Source organism: Bactrocera dorsalis, chromosome 2 (assembly GCF_023373825.1).
Source record: "Bactrocera dorsalis isolate Fly_Bdor chromosome 2, ASM2337382v1, whole genome shotgun sequence".
NCBI classification, from domain to species: Eukaryota; Metazoa; Arthropoda; class Insecta; order Diptera; family Tephritidae; genus Bactrocera; species Bactrocera dorsalis.
In genome coordinates, this window is record NC_064304.1 from 20,006,755 (window position 1) to 20,022,022 (window position 15,268).

General features: G+C 34.9%; 1 long non-coding RNA gene across 9 annotated transcripts in view; it reads left to right on the forward strand.

Moving 5' to 3' along the window:
• LOC105229869 (complexin) overlaps positions 1–15,268 on the forward strand; it is a 349,701-nt gene that overhangs the window by 68,167 nt on the left and 266,266 nt on the right. For all 9 annotated transcript variants that reach the window (XR_007421475.1, XR_007421474.1, XR_007421476.1 and 6 more), the window contains exon 3: positions 2,467–2,491. This is a non-coding gene — a long non-coding RNA (complexin). The remainder of the gene's footprint in view (positions 1–2,466; positions 2,492–15,268) is intronic.

Genomic DNA, 15,268 nt, shown 5'->3' on the forward strand with positions numbered 1-15,268 from the left:
CAACTAAAGTTAAAGTTTTTTCTGGTTTTTTCATACATATGTATCACAGAAATTTATATGGAGAAATTTCACTTAAGTGAAATATGTAGGATATCCAATCATATATGGATATTATCGTCTTAATAAAAAGGATTCTGAGTTAAATTAGTTTGTAAATACTTAGCCAAATAGAATAAAAAAAGTCTTAAGTAGAGTTCAACTTTACTAGTAGTTCTAAGGATTGATTGCCAAGCCCACTTGTTCAAGACCTTGTGGCCTATATTAAATTTACTTAAGCTAGAGAGTGAAACGGAGGTCCGGATGTTTGGAGATAGTCGCTTGAATAGAAAGAGAGGTATAATTTCCATTTTATAGTCTCAGTTTTGGAACGTTCAAGGTAACTTTAAGCCTTCGCCAGCTCATCAACTGTTTCATCAAATGAATCGCTGGGAACCAAGCTATTGAAGTTATCTAGTTATTCAACTTGATACATTGAAACCATTTGATTAATATTTTTGCGGAAAATTGTATCGTGCGTGATGTTTGGAGATAGTTGTTAGAAAGAAAGGGAAGTACAATTTGCATTTTATAGTCTCAGATTTGGAAGTTTCAAGGTATCTTCAAACCTTCGCCAGCTCATCAGCTCTGTCATCAAAATACTCGCTGAGAACTCAGCTAATAAAGATATCTGGTTATTAAATCAGACACCTTGACACCATTGAATCAATATTTTGTCGCAAATTTTATCGTTCGTGATAAATATTCCGAATAAATATTTGCATGTTTGAAGATTTTTATCGAGTTCGGAACCAAAATTGTTAAATATCTGCGATCTCATACTAGAGTATGTATAGTGTATTTTAAGCTCGCCAATATAAGTTGAGACAAGACCATATTTTTGCATAGTACTTCTCCTTGCTGTTCCCTCAACAAGGCGGGGAGATTACTCTTGAACTGATATGTCAAGTCCTTTGTGAGGCCAGACAAAAAACTCCTATAGTATTCCGGACAGTGTTCAGTTAGAAATCCTACAAACATTGAAAGATGGACCTAGCTGAGCGTGAAGAGCCCTTAAACCTCTTCACATTTGCGCAAGACCAGTAGGACCTTGCGAAAAGATCACAGGAAACGCACAGAGGTCCTACTCGTTCTCATTTCGCCGCTATTGGGACTAAAGTATTTGTTCTAGCAAGCTCATCCGCCTTAGAGTTTCCTGCGATACTGAGATAAAAGCCTAACTGATTTTTTTTTTTAATTTTTCAACCAATAAAAAAACATATTTTATTTAATTCATGAACAAAAATTATTGACTTCTCAAATCTGTGCACACTTATTGCACGCACTGTAAAAACACACATAATATTACTTTACTTTACAAGTAGACATATACATATATGTTTGTATATTAAAGACTGATAAATTTTCTTGAAAAATGTATGGCAACCGCTATATATCTATGCCTCCAACTTACCAACACGCCCTCTTGACCGCACACCAACAACACTACACTGGTTTAACACATACGCCAAAAATTTCCATGCTAACATTAATACGCGTCAGCTTTGCATAATTTAAAATTTGACTGCCACACATGCCAAGTGCGCTGCGAACCGCGACGAGACGCGCCTCTCCGTCGCACGAAAGAGTAGTGTAGTGAGACTTCGCTGACATTCTCCGCTACATATTGCGCACTTTTACACACTTCATGCGTGCATGATCATCATTCTCATCAACATGCTTGCGGCAATGATATGCGTGATGTATACACGTGTGAGTGTGTAGGTGCCTTTGTGCGCGTTTATATTCATGTAATGCGTTATTTGTCGCCGACACATTTTATTTGCCGGCAACGGCGTATTGTGCGCGTTTTATTATCGTCGCCCGTGTGGCATGGTGGCCTGTCAAAACGATGACAGTTGAACGCTTTACGGTCGCGTGGCGCAGCCGTTGAGGGAACTTCTTTACATGTATTTTTATATATGCTTAAATGTAGTTGTAAGTAAGTTTACATGCCTTGTAGGCCAAGCAGTGGCGCCGCAAAGCATGTCATTACAAAAAGATGCCGTCACAGTTGGCGTAGCAGCAGCAGTGGCGTCGGCAGCGGCCGCCGCAGCCATAGTCGCAACCGCCAACGGCATTACCACACTCATTTTTATTGCGGTCAATTTTAAATTTTAACTTCTCCCATCACACGCATTCCAAATTTGTCTCGTTATTTTTCATTTATGAATGCATAAACACATACACACACATGTACAGTTATTTATAAGAACATTTATTTATACATTTTTGTATAGCTCGCTTTTGCTTTTGCTTGGCGCGGCTGTGCTGGAAAAGCGGAAAATGCTTGTTAAAATTATTTTACGCAAACTCATAATTTTCCATAATTGAAAGCAAATGCAATTTGAATAATGAATATTTTTGCGCATTCGCTTTATTCACATTTTTCACTTTCTCATCTCTCTCTCTCTCTTTTTCTACTTGCAGTTACTCGAACTTTGCTGTGTCTTTGGTAAGTGAATAATCATTTCAATGTGCAAAGGAAACAAATTACAAGCATTTTACAACAACAAAACGAAGTAATTTTGTTAACTTTGTGGGGGGGGAATGCAAAACAATTTTGTACGAAACTAATCAGAGTGGTGGAATTCAAAAAAAAAATTAAAAAATACTAAAAAACAACAAAAAGAAATTTAGAAAAAAACTAAATAAATTTCATTTTCGCAAAAGTATAAAAGCCTTTGAAACGTTCGTTTTAGAAGAAAATGTTCTCCAACAGCTTCAGTTTTCTATAATTCCTCATCAGAAATAACATAAAAAAGCTATTTTTATCATTATCGCTTGACGTTTGCTGCCTTTTGACTTAATAAAACCTCACAGCCTCTCTCATTACTCACACTCATTGACTTGCATTCGAGTTTAATTTACATACATATATCTCTTCAATATAATAAATTTTTATACTCAAGGCACAACGGTTGCTCATGTGACATGAGCCACGTCTCTGGCAGAGTTATTAAAATTTGATTTGCTCATTTCATTGATGGCTCGTGGTAATTTTGGTAATAAGCAATCAATTCTTTTATTTACTTGTGTATATAAGAATTAATGTATTGCATTATAAGTAATCGCAAATGCTATAATTAATGTGCCTACCATTAACAAAAGGACGTCTACTGCAATTCACAGAAGTATACATACGTCAATCATATCTTTTCTGATTCGTGTAATATCATCAACTATTAAATATTCCTGTATGTAACTTTTAATAACTAAGAAACTCTTAACTTATTATCGAAAAGTATATTGTTAGGCATCCTCAAATAATATACACAATGAACTTTAATTCAATACAGCGTGTTGATTAAGAGAGAGAGTACGGATACAAAAGAAGTAAAAAAGTTAATTACTAAGAGTACTTTGGAGAGTATTTGCGACAAGTCACTCAATATATATTTGTAAAAAATGAGTTCAGAATTCAGCAAATATTTTGAAACTATGGCACTCGTTATCTCTTACCTTTATTTGCTACTTCTTCTGCTTATAAACTAACTTACCTTATAATTATTTTTCTTCAAAAGATTCAATCGAGTTATTGAATGGTGTTCAAAAAAAGGGAATTTTTTGTGAGGTTTCGACAGGGTTATTCGTCTTGACCGCAAATTGGCCAATCGCGATAATGTCACTCATAGACGAGAATGAGAAAATTGAAGAAATACTGTACGAAAACCAGGATATATGAGCTAAAAACATTTGAAAACATAAAATAAATACTAACGAATCACTCAATTTTCTATCCCACTTGCGGGAAGAGCACCTCAAATAGACGATGAAATATGACCATTGCACTTTCAGGATTATTTTCATACATTCTACTGTGATCAACTTGAAGGGTGAATTTTGCCCATTTCATCTCCTCAAAAGTAATCCCCTCCCGCAGCAATATGTGTGTATATATAATGAATTTTCCAATCAGCATAACACTTGGAAAAATTTTTCATATCAGTGAAGTTGTTTTGGTGTTTATTCAATTCAATCCAAGCAAACGCGTAATAAAATTTTTCTTCTTTATAATATTAGTGGAAAATTTTCTTCATAATTTCTATAGAGGCACTTGAGGTCAGTTATACTTCCAACATTTTGATACCGGTTATACAGTGTAAAACACCAAGGCTTTCAAAATATGTTTTTCTTTCTAAACTTCTTCATTTCAATTTAAGCTTCCTCCTACACACCACCTTTTTAGCGAAGCTATAATATTCTTATTAGATATGAAAAATTCCTTATCTTAATTTCGACTGGTTCAATGAGTGATATACTCGTATGCTATACGGACCGATATAAACAATATGTTCACATATCTTAGCGTTGCTATGGAAAATAATCTACGCCGAGTTTTATGAAGATATCATGACAAATAATGTATGCTGACCAGGGAGCAGTTTTTGAGAAGAAAAGGACGTCTGCAAAATTTCGCTGATCATTTCTACAATATAAACATACACAAGTATAATATGGGTATTGCTTTGATTGTTTCAGGGTTTGGAAAACTAACTTGCGAAATTTTTGAGTAAGACAAAGTAAAAGATTATTTGGCTGAACAGAGATTATTCTTTAGCCAAAATATTCTCACTCTGTGCAGAAAATATTCTTAATAATAACTTTTCAATTGACTCAGCTCTCATTCTGCAACGGAGTAGATTTCGCAGTCAAGAAATGAAGAAAACGATCTCACTGGTGCCCATATTTTCACATCAGCTACAACTGTGAATAATAGCATTGGCTTGAAGAGCACCTGCATTGGTCTGTCGAAAAGTGGCGCAACATATTCTGGACCGATGAAACAAAAATTGTTTTATTTGATTCCAGAGGACGCCGACAGTATGTACGAAGGCCAGTAAACGCTTCATTTGATCCTAAATATGTTTCACGGACGGTAAATCATGAAGGTGCCAAAATCAATGTATAGGGGTGCTTGTCTCACTATGGTATAGAAAACATGGATGCCAAATTGTACGTTGAAATAATGGAATCGACTATGCTACCACACGCTGAATGAAAATTGCCTTTGAAATGTTTTTGAAATGGGATGTAAACTTTATTTCATATTATTATAATGAATTAATTGATTTTTGATGTAAAATCTTCAAACTGCTATTATTAATCACAGCTGGAATTTTCATTTACAAACTTTTTTATTTATTTGAGGAAGAGCTTTATGTTATTTTTTAAAGAAATCATATTTCTTTTAAGCTTGAAATGAGCGAATTTGAATATGAGCGAATTAAATACAATAACACTATTTAACTTAAATGTTGTGTGTGGCGCCTTACAGACATTCTCACATATTTTTTAATGGAAATTTTTTAGACATATACATAGTATACTTATATTTTAATATCTTGATTCTTTTAAAAAACTGTCTGTATATTTTCATTTGAAGGTGTTAAAATTTTGAAAAATTTCTATAACTAGCATATTCGGTGAACCGTTGATGAAGCTACTAATTAAAAATTAAGAAAACAAATATGTTCTTCTCTGCTTACCAAATAGTTCCCTTTAAAGTCAAGTCCTTATTAAGAAAAAATTAAAGTATATCCACTCAACTGGTGCAACGGCTGACAATCGCCACTATCTAAAGCTGCTCAGCGCATCTCAAGGATACCTAATTAAGAAGCTTGGTCGAGGTCGCACAACAAGGCTTTTGGTTTCCGCTAACAACAACAATGCGAACAACAACAACAACACAATAAGTATTGTCTTAAACTCGGTTATTACCGCTATCTGCCAGTGTTGCTTAATGCCGCCAGCATTTGCGTTGACATAATCATGCGCTGCAGCAGCAACAGCAACGACTGCAACAATAGCAACAACGGCAACAAACGCACAACAGCAATGGTCTATCTCATCATGCTAGAGTGAATTTGAGCTTCAGTGAATCTGAGATTTGCACAGTAGGAAGTGGAATTGCAATGCGAAATACGATAAAGAGCCGGGTGTGTTTAGTATTACGAAGTGCATTTGTGTGAGTGAGTAGGCGAAAAGGTTGGCTAAAAGGGATTCGAGTGTGTAGGTGGACAAACAGAAGCAAGCGCAAAGGCATAAGTGGGTTGTTAAACTAGTGTTAGTTTATTTACTTGTACTGTTGTTTGTTTGCTGTCGGTTGCTGATGCTCGTGGTGATGCTGGTGGTGCTTCTTGCCAGCTGGCAGGGCTTTAAAGGTTTTCGCTTGAGTAAATCGCAGGGAATTTGTAAATGTCACGACCTTCAACCCAATCCAACTCATTGATACAAGCATACTGTACAAGTTTCTTGGATTTCTAAGGCGGTTTTAAGTGTGATTTCAATAACAAAAAAATTAAAATATTCGGGAAAGTAATGCTGTTATGTTGAAAAACTTAAGAAATTTTAGGAAAGAAATTTGGGGTTTAAGTGAAGATTTTACCATTTTTCCTCTTTCAAGTAGACATGCGAGTATTAAACTGATAAAGTCTTCCTGGATCAACTATATCGCTCAATTTTGGAAAAAAATCGGCAGAAGTTTTATTCTTTTTAAAGTCTGGTAGAAGAATTCCCCGCAAAATATGTTTTAAGGTACAAAGTTCGATATATTTGAGTGAAAATAATGTTGTTTAATTTGAGTTATTACATATCTTGTTACGTATAATTATAGATCCAGTAATTGCACATTAAAGCTTTCTAAAGTTTTTATATTTTGCTAATCGCAAATCCACTGTCTTGCTTTGGCATAAATATTTCATCTATTAATTGTACACATATTTATATCTCAGAGTATTCAAACTCAAAGTCTTTGTATGAGCTATTTGAAATTCAGTATAATAAACATTCTCAAGCGCCTTGTAATTTGACTAACTAAATTAATTATAGCACTCTTCATGTTATTTTCTATTTTGAGGTTGCTGCGTTACAAACGATTGTCATTTGACCTCCGTTTTGTCTAACTTACCAAATTTCTTTTGGCGCTCTAAAGTAATAAAATTTTAATAACAGTACAAGGTATAGTCAAAGGGTACTGCAAGTCAGTCTGTTATTAAAATTTTAGAGCTCAACCTTTGCTTAATTATTTAATTTTAATTTGTTTATATCCTCAAGAGTAAAACAAACGCTTTAAGGAAGGGATAAACGGAATATTGTCATTTAAAATTTTAAAGATAAATCTTTAAGAGATTTTGTATTGAGCTTAGTGTAGTCACATACATGCTCTTTACTACTGTTGGCAAAAATAGTAAAACTTTTTAATTTAAATTTCGCGCGAATGGGTTATTCGTCGAAATATAATATTTTTTTTCCATACGACTGGCAGAGACATCTGTGTCAAATGAACCACCCCATACTTCATTCATTTTCCGTGAGTTTTTCGCCAAATTTTTAACCAATATCGTGCCGCAACCACCGTATTCACCTGATTGAGCTCCTAGTGATTTCTGGCTATTCACCAAACTCATCGCTGATCGCTTTGGGGTCAATTAAGGGTATTAAACGTGAATCGCTCCACGCATTGAAGGCTATTCCGACTAATGACTTAAATAACTGTTTCGAGGATTGGAAAAAAACGTTGGCACAAGTGTATTGTGGCTTAGAGAGATTACTTTGAGGGAGACGACATAGTTTTTGAAGAATGAATTAAGAATTTTAAAATTACGAACTAAGTCTTCCTCTTTTTTGCTCAATATATCTAAGTGTTATGTACTACAAATTGGAGTTTAAACTAAAAATGTATATACCTCTTAATATTAAATGATATTTTTCATTGACAAAAATCGTTATATTATATATTTATTGATATTTTCGCTTTTCTATGCGCAATCACTTGCCTCACATTGAATTTATTGATCCACTGCTAAAGGCTATCGCACAATTGTATATTGCAGCGACTAGACACTTTGTCATTTTTCATAAATGACAAGCATTACACGTTATCTCCACGGCTATACATGCATATATGTGTATGTACTTGCCGTCTGGCTGTCCCTTTTATTTGATTTCTTTGCAGAAGATTCATACTTATTGACTGCTGCTAACCATTTGCCAATTGGCAATTTGTCTGTGGCATCAAATTGATTGAAAAGGCAAAATTTTCAAGAAAAATAAATTCATTGCTATGATTTGTTGCTTAAATCATACAAATTTATAACATACATATGCTGACTCACAACTTTCAGTCATCGCACTCAAGCGATTTTCAATTTGACTGCTGCTGTAACATTTGCGCATAATGGCCATTGCATACGTTCAGGCGTGCAAGCATACAGCAATATTCCAGCATTTTTTACCGAGGCGTGAACTCAACGGGGTATACATATGTGTAATGGCAGGAATATGTGTTTGAAGTCGGAAAATATTGCGCATTTTTCGCTGTTGTTCGCTTTACTTATAGCACACGCCTCCAGTCGAACGTTTTTGGCCACCATCGAAATGTTTCAAATACCCACGCTAGACATGCTGGGAAATAAAAGTCAACATGAAAACGAAGCGCACGTGAAAACATATAAATACTACTTCTCTTTTTCTTTACGAAATCGTTTTGTTTGTTCTTTTAGATTAATTTTAATTTGATTGAAATTTTTCTTAGCAAATTATTTTTACTTTTACAATGCTGTACTTCTCTTTTTCTTTACGAAATCGTTTTGTTTGTTCTTTTAGATTAATTTTAATTTGGTTGAAATTCTTCTTAGCGAATTATTTTTACTTTTACAATGCTGTACTTCTCTTTTTCTTTAAAAACTTCTTTTGTTTAAATTATTCTTCTTATGATTTAAACATTTTTACATCTTCTTCTTATGATTCAACATTTTTCCATCTTCTTTTATTTGAAAATTTTCTTCTGATAATTTAAAAATTTTTACATCTTCTTCTTATGATTCAACATTTTTCCATCTTCTTTTATTTGAAACTATTCTTCTGATAATTTAAAAATTTTTACATCTTCTTATGATTCAACATTTTTCCATCTTCTTTTATTTGAAATTTTTCCTCTGATAATTTAAAAATTTTTACATCTTCTTCTTATGATTCGACATTTTTCTATCTTCTTTTATTTGAAATTATTCTTCTGATAATTTAAAAAAAATTTTACATCTTTTGTTGAGACACTTCGTTTCTATAAATTATTCTTCTTAAGATTCAAACTTTTACACTTTAACACTTTTATTAGCTGAACACTGCACGCTCTATACCAGATGTATGCCTTACACCTCCACGACGGACCAATTGTCTAATAACAGGCTTAGAGTATCCCTTGATGCTATCACGTAAAACTCCACGATGACGGTCAGCACCACCTTTACTTACTTTTCACTTCGTTCTGAACACTGCACGCTCTATTCAAGCTCCACGAATTTCTTCACCTATCAAACCAGATATACGCCTTACGCCTCCACGACAAACCAAATGTTTGTTACTTCGTTCTGCACACTGCACGCTTTTTTAAGACTCCACGAATTTCTTCACTTTTAAAACCAGATATACGCCTTACGCCTCCACGACAAACCAAATGTTTGTTACTTCGTTCTGCACACTGCACGCTTTTTTAAGACTCCACGAATTTCTTCACTTTTAAAACCAGATATACGCCTTGCATCTCCACACCTTTATTTAAAACTTTTTCCAAGTCCTGGCTGAGCCCCCAATTTGTAGGATGTGACTTGTTTTAATTTTATTAAACTTGCAATTAGAATTTATAATTTAAAAAATTGTTTGAAAATACGCTAGTTGATCGTTTGGCTGTCCCGTCTAGAATGCCTCGTTTTCTTGTCTTGTAGCTTTATATCGCTTCCAAGAATTCAACGCAAGCGTCCCAACGCTTCTAAGAACTCAACGCAAGCGTCCTAACGCTTCGCTGAGTTCTTGTTCTAGTCCATAGTTGCATTTTGTCTTCGTCGTGTTCAGTAACATAGTCGTGTTCAGTAACCTAGTTGTGTTCAGTAACTTAGTCGTGTTCAGTACCCTAGTCGTGTTAAGTACCTTAGTCGTGTTCAGTACTCTAGTCGTGTTAAGTACCTTAGTCGTGTTCAGTACTCTAGTCGTGTTAAGTACCTTAGTCGTGTTCAGTACTCTAGTCGTGTTAAGTACCTTAGTCGTGTTCAGTACTCTAGTCGTGTTCAGTACTCTACACTCGACACCACATATATATTATATATGTGTATGTATGTATAAGCAAGCATTCTGTTCCCTCCAGTTGGTATATGACATTGTGGCACAAAATTTGGATTTAATCAAAGCAGCATTTGTGCGTTTATAAGCCCGCAGAAAAATTGTGAGAAAAATATTTGCAACGCAAACGAAAAATATTTTAAATTTGTATTATTGCCCCGCAGCTGTTTGTGAAATTTGTTCGCTCGCTTTTTATTTTATTTTATTATTATTTTTTTGTTAGTCAATTTTTTTTTTCTGGTTCGATTTTTTGAGTGACGGCATTATAGGTGTGTGTTTTAAATTTGGTTTAGTGGGTTCAGATTTAAGACAAAGGAATTGTTTGCTTTCAAAATCATATGTTCTATTCTGGATTAATGCTGGTTCTATCACATTTTATTTTTAGTGTTCGGGGTTGAGTTCAGGCCTTATAAATTGGATTTTTAATTCCACGTATTTTGATAGTATTTTAATGCTTTAGCTCATAGGTACCTTGAGGAAATTTTATATCAGTTATAAGAATCTAAAATATATATTTTTACTTGAAGTTATAGAACTTTATAGAAAGATAAACTATTGGTGAGTGGAATCGATCTAGCGATGTCCTTCTATCCGCCTATCGATCGGTGTTTCCGCGAACAAGTCTCTCAGTTTTTGAAATATTCATCTGAATTTAATTGAAATTTTTAATTTCTCCCTCTTCTGGCGCTGCTGCTAATTTAACATGCTTTTAATCGTTTAATAACGCTTATTTCCACCATAAAATAATCATACATACAATATATTTTATATACATAAGTTTTAGAACGTGACTTAGTTGGCTTTGTAAGCAATTATTAAAGTAAATAAAACATAATGATTACTTTTCTATTTCAGAGGTATTAATTTTTCCGTTTATGGATATAGTACGAAGTATTGTTGTAGATGTACGAAGTACTGTTGGTTTACAGCTTAACCACAATTGCAGTTTGTTCGCTGTACTTACCAAATGAAAGTTAACAACTTTAGAAAATATAAGAATGTCCGCTCCTTCTCTCTCTACCCTTCAGTTATTACACAAGAGCGAAGATAAGCGAAATGCTTAAACTTTTTTTCACAACACAAAGCACAAAACGCTCAAAGCTTTCGTCAAAGTAATTACATTAATTGCACAGCTTAAATGCTTCAAACTAAAAAATTCAGCAAAGAAAATAGATTTTCGCTGTTGGTAGTGTTAGCGTTATCGCTTCTAATTGCAGAGTGATCCGCGATTTAAACGCAAATACAAACACACAGTGAGTAAGTATTTGTATAACAGGATCTGTATGTATATATGTATGTATATATATTTACGTATATTCTTCATATTTGACAAGTATAGTCAAAACTTTGTCGCGTGCAACAAAAGTTGTCAACATCGCGCAACATTTTCGCAGCGAATGTGCTGGCAGCGCGTTAGAAGGGCACATAAATTACGTATACGCCCTGGCACATATAACACACAAAGTCATACATATGAATGCTAACTGAAAGGCACGATTTTTTCTCCACCAACTGCGCAAGTAGTGCAAAGGCAGGCAGCGCGTCATATAGTGTTGCAAAATCGCAATTTTCGCACTGAGATGCAAAATTAAAAATTTCAATTAAACTGCCACGGGCGCCTTGCCCTTTCAACGAACCGACTCAGTAACTGTGAAGTGGGCGGCAGCTTCTTCTACTCAAACCTAATTCACTTCAGCGCGTTGTTGTTATTACTGTTGTTGCTGTTGCCGCTGTTTCTGCGCATTATGTGCCCTTGAGTGCATTTTCGCGCTTGCAAGATTAGAAACACCAGTGACAAGACTGCTGATGCCTGACGATGAAGCGAGAAGTTAAGGTTGCGCGCGAAGACAATGGAGTTACTATTCATATATATACTCGTATATATGATATATATTTGTATATGGTAGTTGGAAAGAAACAATGAGGCGCTGTAAGACGTTGCCCGCAACTTGCAAATCACTTTGAGTGCCGCTGCGCGCGAAGATTGCTGTTTGATGGCTCTCTTGTTGCTGATGTGCTCGAGTAGCGAGGAGCGCTGAAAACAAGAACTGAAGCTCAACACGTTCGTAGAATATTTCCCCCGCGTTGGCTGCGGGGTTAATACAGTGACTATGGAAATTGGTGGAAGTGTTGCAGCAGCATATGAAGTATGCTCACGAAACACAATTGACTGCAGGCAGATAACTAACGTGCTGCAAGTACATAAGTGGAATTTGTAGTGGAAACTTGCAAAGGGTGTTCGTTTTAGGTTTGAGTGTAAAGATTTTTTGTGATTTCTGAAGGTTTCTTGAAACTTTAGAAATTTTGTGTTATACTTTGTAACAGTGCTTCACTATTTTAGGGCAAAGTTAAGGGAAGTGATTTAAATTGAGCACAATTCTGATATGTATTTCTGAGTGATTTTATGATCAAAATTTAAAAAATGCAAAATTGGGGAGTTCAAATGCCAATTTTTTTTATTATGTCGATATACATGTCTCTGAAGTACAATAAAATTCTCAGCGTTGTTCATTGTTTATTTTGTCTGTAGTAGCCGCTAGGTTAGGCATGTTGCCACCTCATATCAACATGTCTAACATGTTGTCGTTTGACAACTCGACTTAGTAAACTTACGAAATTTTTAAATTCACTTTTTTTGCACATTTCTTGTATGATTAAGGCTCTATGTTCAAAGAGCAAAACTTCGGATATTTGTTCTTTGCTCTCTATTCACATCATTACTATTTAGTGTTTGCCCTATTGAACATATTATGTTATATTGAACATATTATACGATGCTCAAACAGGCTGGTAGTATTGGAAAAGAGGCCGTTAAGATTTTTATATATTTGGGTATACTGAACTAATTTGCTTTGAAGCTCTGAGTGACACACATAATAAATCAAGTAATATTGTCATTATTTATTGATTAATTTGAAGTTTTTTCACACAGCTCTAAAATTATCTAACTTAAGTCAAATATGCACCCTCTTGTTCGATTACTTTTTCACATTGTTGCTTATTTTATAATGTCACTCTCACAGAAACTCTCACCCTTTTGGTACAGTCGATTTTCATTCGCTTCTCTTGAGGCGAATTTTTCATCAGCAAAAAGACTTGATCCCAGGTTCGGACTATAGAATACTCTATATTCACAAGAATCCCATAACCAAGGTGCAGAGTTCCTATTGATGTTCGTGGCCTAGCGTCGTCCCAATTATAACACAATTATTCTCTTATTGATTAAATCTGGTCACTTACCGATCTCAACAAACACGTTGCAATACCTATATGAACGTATATCCACGCTTAGCTACCGTTTGCGTCGCCTCACTGCAGTTCGATCGCGCTTACTTTCATGTAACTTGGTCGTAGTTGAATAGCTTTTGATCACTAGTGAACATCCACTTTACAAATGGATCCACTTAGTACTGATTCGCTGATGGAAATTCAGTCCATGAACCATGATGTTTTTTGCTTTAACTTGTGTGGCTTCCATATATAGAGCTTTTATTACATCCAGCCTTCTTTAAATAGTCGAGTATACAACGGCGCACCAGTCATCCTTCCTTTTCATCCTTTTCATTGGGGGCGTTTCTTACGTGATGGGTCCCAAACACAGCGCACAGCCCTGAGAAGTAATGGTTCGCATTCTCACTTTATCTCGCCTTCAAACGCATGTTCCTTGGCTATCCAGAATATACTTGTTCTAAGACCGGAAGTCATCAGCTGCTTGAGCGATATGTAAAATAATCGTTTCTGGCCACTTCCAAGTGAATGGCTATCAGAAAACTTTCCTCACTTGCGTGAACTTTTACGCATGACTCTTTCCCTCTGCAATGCTATGCTGCTAAGAAATCAATACAGTGTTTGCTTGATCATCAGACACAATGAGTTCCATTATTTAATCGACATTTTTGGTATTTGGCTGCGTGGTGCGTGTGTGACATCAAAACTACCGGAACAAAATTGACGAAATCAACAACGAAGCGCGTGATGGGCTGTATCAGAACCATAATCACTATTCACATTTTCAGCTGAATGAAAAGTGGATTTCTATTTACCAGACCATTATTAACTGGAAATAAATTCTTCCAGTATGAAAACTAATGAGATTCTTTAATATCCATAACTCCTTGCTAACTAAGAGCGACTAAGTTATTTATGAGATAACAGACTGTGTCTTACTTAATTATACTTCTACGATGAAAATGCGTTACTCAAATTCAAAATAAAAAAAATTTTAAATATGATATAATAAATATACTAATAAAAGCAAGTATGAAAGTTGAAAATATTATTAAAACAAAGGCAAAAGTCCACCCTTTACTCATTAAAGAGACCCCTAAAAACTTACGAAGTAATAATAAAGCGAGTATGCGACGTGAAGACATCATCATTTTTCGCTTAACAGAAACAAGAAGAGAGCGCTGCGACAGCACGAAATAGATAAAACTGCTCCCACCAGAAAAAAGCAACAATAGAAATTTGTAGTAGTGAACAACAAAAGGCAAATAATAACTGTAAAAATAAGCAAAAAAAAGTAAATAACTAAAGACAACAATAAATAGAGTAAGCTTAGCAAGAAGACAAACGCGCAATTAAGACGCGCTGCGCTTCGTCGCCTTCGCCGCATGCAAAGCGCCACAAGAGAAACTGTAATTGTTTAGCAAGCGAGTGTGTGTACTTGTGTGCAAGGATTTGTGTGTGTGTTGGTGAATGCGCATAAATGTCAGCTGCAATTTAATGGCGAAATAAAGAATGGCTGCACTGGCGGCGAAAGGTCAAGGTTCATGCGTAGTGTTGTAGTGCAAGAAAGTGAAGCAGAGTGAGAGAGAGAATGAGTACAAGTTGCAGTTTAAAAAAAATAAAAAGACAATACAAAAGAGATTTGATGCCAAGAGCAAATGCCTTTCAAATTGATGCATAAAGCTTTATTTTCATTTGAGAGTATTAAAAAATTATAAATTAAATGAACATGTACTTGTGGACAAGCACATACATATAATACAAATACATATGTTGACATCTTTTATTGTGAATTTTTATTTTAATTCACGCAAATGATTTCTTTTACTATGGCTTTGAAATTAATTGCTAACCCCACACAGCTTTCACTTCGATTCCTTCGCTTGCG